We start from the raw sequence: 7115 nt of genomic DNA, 5'->3' as shown, positions 1-7115 counted from the left end.
ATGTCACTTGAAGTCACACAAGTAATGCCACTAGTAGACAAAATTCAATAATTCTCACTTTATTCCTGCATCTTCAGCAGATGTAAGCAAATACCACAATTACAGAAGTAAACTGGTAACACATACTGAATGTGAAAAACTGCAGGAAGATCTCTAGTAAGGGTTTGTTTGAAAGAAAATTAACATTCATAACATTGGGTTAAATTTGCACTGGAACTTATCCATCTTTCTGTCACTGTGGAGCTATTGCATGTTCAACATGTAAAGACACTACAAGTTGATGTTGAGGGAGAAAAGAAAATTAGCAGCAACATATACACTGTTTTGCCATAAGATAATTATTTTAATATTCTTGCTTACTTTCTGACAGTAGCTGAAAAACATATCCGTAGGGAGTCTGATAAGCTAGGCAATGATGCAACAATCTCCTGGGAATCCTCAGGGTATTTTCAGATAATCTACATGAGAAACCTCAGGAACGCAATTCTATTACCATTAGGGCTTAAGTCAATAAAAATGACACCCTTACCACAACTAGGAACTCTGTAAATAAAAGAAGTACAGTGGAATGTTGTTAAAACAGAACTAAGTACCTGGCTTCTAGATCTGAAAAAGTTATTCTATTTCAAGTAAGATTTTTCCTGTAAAAAGTCAAGGAACCTTGATTATTTCAGTTAACTTTTAAAATCCAGCCACAGTCCTGGATTTATTACTTCCAGAAACTCATCAGAGTATCTGTAAATTAGAGGCCTGCTTAATACAAACTAGAAATCTATGACTTTGAAAGACTCGTGGAGGCATCCATTATTCTGCTTCACAGACAGCAATAATGTTTTTAGCACATCTTTTAGAAATTCTCCTTTATCCCAGTTAAATCCCATTAGATGTTATTTCCAGAATGGAAGATTCTGCAGTTTTCTAAAACCCATTAAGAGAAAACTTTGCTTGACAACACCCTTTGTTTTATAGGTTAATTTCTAAAGGAAGAGGGAAGTTTTCTAGACTGTCTTCTACAGAGTATCAAATGGCACCTTCCTGCATAAATAAAAGCTAGGGAAATCCTTCATTCACAGCAAAATGCATAGCTCACATATTTCAGCAATAATGTAAAACCATCTCTTTAAAACACAGTTGCTGTAAGAAACCAAGACCCTTACTGCAGCATTACGAAATTAATTGTTTTTACTGATCCAAACCTCCTGAGCAGCCATCATTCAGTGTGACACCTTGGTTTAGTAAGTTAAAGTGTAGAAGATTACAATTCTATAAATTTATAAATTTATTCTTTAAATCAGATAGAGGTATCATCAGGAGGTCTTAAAGCCTGACAAGTTTTGAACAGTTAAGTATTTACAAGAAAGCAGTTTTCACAGTCATCTGAACAATCTAAGAAGGCATAAACATGTTCCAGTTCTTCCAATATCCCTAATGATGATCAGGAAATTACTACATTGTACTCTCTGTGACCAGACAGCTTCCTAAAACATATAAGGAATATGGAGTTATTTTGATTTTACAACAACACAGCCTACACAGTCATCCCAAAATGCACTTTGAAGAAAAGCATGTACTTTGTGGGTAGTTTGCAGAGTACTAAGAAAACACCAAGTAGTCCAAGGCAACTTACTTTTGAGCATCTTTTGTTTTTAAAGGTGTGCTGAAGTTACATCTCCTCTCATTCTGAATCACTTGGGCTAAATTCTTCGGCAAGTTTCTCAGCCTTAGAACTCTCTTTAAGGGCAACCTGTTTCTGTCAGTTGTAAATGTATGACTCCACATGGTCTTGAAAACCATACAGTCTCCTTAGAAGAACAATCATGCAGTTCTGTTCTCAGACCAGCCACAAAGCCAATACTGACTAGAATTGGTAAGATTTTTTTTGTGTTCACTAAAAAAATAAAGAACATGATCACAAAAGAATCCCAAGATAATATTTGGGTCTAAAAAGAATTTTGCCTTATGACCCACTTCTTTGGTCCTTCAAGTCAAGAGGTACATTTCCTTACTGTGAGCCACACCCCCTGTCTACAAGACTGACAAAATCCCAAACAGAAATGTTGTATGCCACCGATGGACATGGAGACAACACCCACCTTGCTACAACATCCTTTCAGGTAGATGTAGAGAGCAATAAGGTCTCCCCTGAGCCTCCTTTCCTCCAGACTAACTAACCCCAGTTTGTCAGCCGCTCCTCATAACACTTGTGCTCTAGACCCTGCGCCAGCTTTGCTGCCCTTCTTTTGATGCACTCCAGCACCTCAATGTCTTTTGTGTAGTGAGGGGCCCAAAACTGAACACAGTATTCAAGCTGCGGCCTCACCAGTGCTGAGTACAGGGAGATGATCACTCCCCTAGTTCTGCTGACCACGCTACTTCTGATATAAAATTTTCCAAAGGAAGATGTTAATATCACACACATACCAAATAAACTGCAACTTGACAGTTTAGATTCTCAACTTCCTCTGAGAAACTGAGATTAGATACAAATAAGGACCCAAAAAAAAAAAAAATCCAGTAAGAAAAAAGACAAACTATTGTTTCTATGTATGTGGAAAGGAGATAAGGTCGCCATTGTGTGGCATGTGTTTAAAGCCTGTTTTCATCAAAAGAAATAGGTCATCATGGTGAAGGCTTTCTTCCCAAAACAGGGTGTAGCATAAAATCTAAACTGCAAGCTTCATGTAGTATCTTACTTATTTCACTCCCTCCAACCTTCCTTGCTTAGGAAAGTCTAAATATTCTCAGTGACTAGTTTAGCTCATACTTATAACCATCACAAACTAACTTGGTGCTGTAGTAACAAACTCAGACCAGAGAATATGGTTGTGTGAGAGGAGCTAGTTCCTTAATCCCTTAATTTGGGAAATAAACACTTTGGTTCACAATAATTTGTTCTCAACTTTCTCAGATTTCACTGTTCACTGGAGATAAGACTTTACAGAGCATTTTCACTTCCACAATCCAGGAGTTATTGTTTCACAAAGCTTATGGCAGTCACATCACATTTCCAATGCTGCCCATATTTATAGGGCAGGGTTTGTTAATTCCATTGTTTTTCTGGGAGGGATGATTTATTTCATCTGTATTGCAGATTCCCTTATGTCATAATGCAAGGCAAGGAATAGTTGTCGAGCCATAAAATGCACCTGCAAGTGCCCCAGAAAGCCCTTTTTGCATTTACCTTGTTTTCAAGGTACATGAATTAGTCACTCAGAGAAGATACTCCTTGCATGGTAGGGTACAGCACATCAACAGGCACGAGTGATAAGAGGATAAAAGGGAAGGATCATATCAGAGTAAATTGTATAACCCACAAAATTTCAAGAATGTGGAAGGCATGTTATTCTTCTGAAACAAAATGGTCTGCAATCATAACCCACTAGAGGGGAATGCGGAAGCCTAGACATTAAGGGTAAAATTGCTGGGCATAAGTGTGAAGGAATTCAGCATACATGAGCAAAAGTCACATTTGTTTCCTCCAAAATAGACAGTATCCAATGGGGACTATGACAAACAGCAAGAATAATCTCATGCACAAGCAGTTTAAATAAATATTTCCCTTTTTCACTACTTTGAATCCAATGTTATGGAACTGTAACTGGGAATTGTATTGAAAAAACAAATATTCACAAACAGGTTGTGTTGTATTTGGTGCAACTGCTTTATGAAAACCTCACATGCAAGAGAAGGTCAAGCTGAAAATAAAGATAAGCCATCATCTTCTGTAGTGTCAGTCTGATGTCACATAATTTTAACAGGTACCCCACCTTCTGGCTTGGTTTTTTTCCCTTGCACATGGGAAAGATTCTGACAGACACAAGCAACAATGAGATTGCAAAAGGTGTGACTAAGTGACAGATGAAACTGGAACAATGCTGTAGGGCATCTGTAGTATTAATAGCAGTTGCTACAGCCTAAAATTTATTTTACAAAGGAAAAGTATGCATAGAGTCTACAGATAAAGAAGTTATTGTCATCATGCTGTCTTGGAGTGTTTTTGTCTGCACTTAAGCTAGGTGTAGCATCCTTCTACTGCCTGATACAGAACTATACAAACATAACAGGGTCAAAGCCCTGGCTGGTCTACTTTGAATCAACTGCTGGTACTGCAAATTAATCCCCGTGGCAGTAAAGATCACGATGACAATTGTACTCCTTTGTATCTGATCTCTATGTATTGCTTTTTAACTGCATCTGTCATTACGTCCTTCTCTGTCCTTCCTTAAATCAGATCCCGTTAATACAAATTTCAAGCTACAATGAGAATAGCTAGATTTGTATTTTGAAAGCTGTATTTTACCAACTGAAAGGGTAAAAGCAGTTTGCCTCTCAGCAGGTAATGACCTAATGATCTGTGACAGATTATTGTCCTTCAGGGGTGCTAAGCTGCTGGCTTCTCAAGGCAGACTGCAGAACCCTGCTTAAGAAGTCATCTACCATTGACATACTTGCGATTGTTGACCCTCTTCTAGCTGTGTTGTGAAGAGTGCCAGAAGGCTATGGGAGGACAGAGTCAATATTACATTAGCTTCACTGAGCAAAAACGTGGCATGAATAGCATCTACAATATGGATACAGCATTTTGTGGTGACCAGCAATTTCATGCTGGTGTCCTCAGACAGCACAAGTATAGGGAGGGAAACAAAGTGGTGCTCATTCATCCATTTCATGCTGAGGCTATGCGGAAAGATCAGCATGAAGTTCATCCTGCTCAAAAATGCTTGTAAATTTGACAAAAGGAGCTGCACAGCCTTCAGCACACAAGTGACATGTAGCCTACATCTCTCTTGATTAGGAGAGACAGAGGCCCAAAGGAAGTACATCTCACTGAGATGCATGACAGATATAGCTTGTGAGAAAAAAAAACCAAATCCCCAAGGAAAGATCATTTTTACTTGGAAAGCTAAAATAAAAGGAGAACACAAACAGGAAAAGGAATGAGATTTTGTTAGGGCTTTGATGAACTCTTCAATTCTATACTAGTATTCTGACTTTGTTCTGCAGAGAAACACTATTCACAGGCAGAAAACTTAGAACTTTTGTAGAAGACCACAACTTTCTCTCGGGAGCTCAAGCACAGCTACAGGTCTTTGTTACAACTCATCATGGCAATTCACATGCTCCAAGAACTAGGCTAGCTTTCAGGCAACCTCAAGCTGTAATTTAAGGCACTATTTTGGATTTGCGAAGGTCTAATTCACTTCCATCTTAACAGTAAGAAACTGAGATTCAACAGCCACTGATACTAGCAGAAGTAATCAGTCCAACAATGAAACTGGGCTCCGTTCAACCAAAGCTGCTTCCTTTCCTTGGTCCAAAGTAGTTCACTGTGGACAAACTCCAGTGCATTCTGTGACATGTATTTTCACAAAATGCTATTAAGAAGATTCAAAAGCTGAAGCATCAAACAGCAGTGAAGACTAAGTTAAGCAAAACCAACCATCTTGCAAAATGCACTTCATACATAGCTTAGAATATATGGGGAGGTTCATTTGAAGAATCTAAACTCACATGGAAAAGATAAAAGGTTTATAATTCGATGAAATGTTTTGAGTTTAAAGGTGTTTTTCAATACCTTGCTTTTTGAAGAACGTGCAGAACTCTAGGGATGATTACTAGCCTTCCAGCAAGCACAGACAAAATGGAAAGCAAGTATCAATGAACTGCAGGCATATTAAATGCTTACATTAGGAAAACAAATGAAGTGATATAACAGTATATAAATAATTAAAATAATTATTCACAATAATTATTTCCCAATTTCCAAATTAAAATAATTTGGAATTTTAAAAATTTGCACGATCATGCTTCTGCATGAAAGTCCTCTGTACTACCACTTATGTGAATGTGAAGCAAATTAATGAAAACAAAGGAATAGTGGAATTAAGAAAAATACAAGACATAAACCATGCTGTTTTGTTTCTTACCACTTGTTTCGCGAATGCTCCTGCCAGACTTTGACAGTAATCTAACAAATGCCATTTATCAGCCTATTCCACTACAGTGATTCTGTGTTTTAAATATTACTCTCAGTTCAAAAAGTTTTCTTTCATACTTATAAGTTTAGTATCCTGAATACACATTTTTAGCCATCTGCTGCCTTATTTACAAATTTAAGGAAAGAATGAGCGAAACTAATAGAGAGAGGTCAGCCTGGGTTACATCAGAGGCACTCAACTTTCAACTGCAACATCTTCCCCTTTTTTTTGCCAACACTCTCAAGAGCCTGCACATGCCCACATTTTCTAGGCACATCCTTAATTCATCTGAACTCCCAGAGTGCCTACCACTCTGCTCCTGTGCACGCCCCAAAGTGCCGATCAGCTCTAACACCAACCCTGTTTTATACAAGGTGGCACCATACAGCTTTGTTAGAGAAAAGCAAACACTGCTCAGTTCTTTGAAAGAAGGATTACTTACAGGCAAGGAGGACTGCAAGGTCTGGTGGCCACACCAGCCAACACCCCTGCTGTACTCACCGAAGGTTTGGAGAGACAAGTGTCAGATACATGCTAATAGCTGGCAATGGTAAAACACGCTGGCCTTTGCACCAGTCCCTGGGGAGCAGCCAGCCCCCACGCTGTGCTGACGGTGTGGCACGCCTTGCTCTGGGATCCCATTTCGGTGGGAAAGCTATGCTGTGTCCGGCCTAGCCCATGGGTCTCTAGGACTTCAGTGATGACCACAGAGTTTCCAACTTGATGCATCCTCTTGATGCACCTTCATCGAACTTGATGAAGTCCTCCTGGGTTTCCAAATCCAAAACTTTTTTTTTTTTTTTTTTTAACACGACACTAGAGTGGTTTTTCATTAGGTAATCTTGCTAACAAGGGTATTAGTAGGCACAGAGAGTTTTAAAGGATACATTCGGGATTTTTGCTGCTTTTTCCCATGTTCGGTTACAAAGCCTTTACGTACCATACAAAGAGTATACCCGTGCGCTGTCAGCAGAGGGACAAAGGCAGAGGAAAATAAGAAAGTTAGAGGAAAGTTCTCTGCAAACGCTGCAGGGAGGCTGTGAACACAGAGGGCTGTGTTTCCCCGTACTTTGAACGGCAAAACTCGAAAACAGGTGTTAACGCGGGGCGGGGTGTGCCGGGGCAGCCCGTCAGCCC

Source organism: Pterocles gutturalis, unplaced genomic scaffold (genome assembly GCF_000699245.1).
Source record: "Pterocles gutturalis isolate BGI_N339 unplaced genomic scaffold, ASM69924v1 scaffold8176, whole genome shotgun sequence".
NCBI classification, from domain to species: domain Eukaryota; kingdom Metazoa; phylum Chordata; class Aves; order Pterocliformes; family Pteroclidae; genus Pterocles; species Pterocles gutturalis.
Note: the sequence above shows the minus strand (reverse complement) of the source record.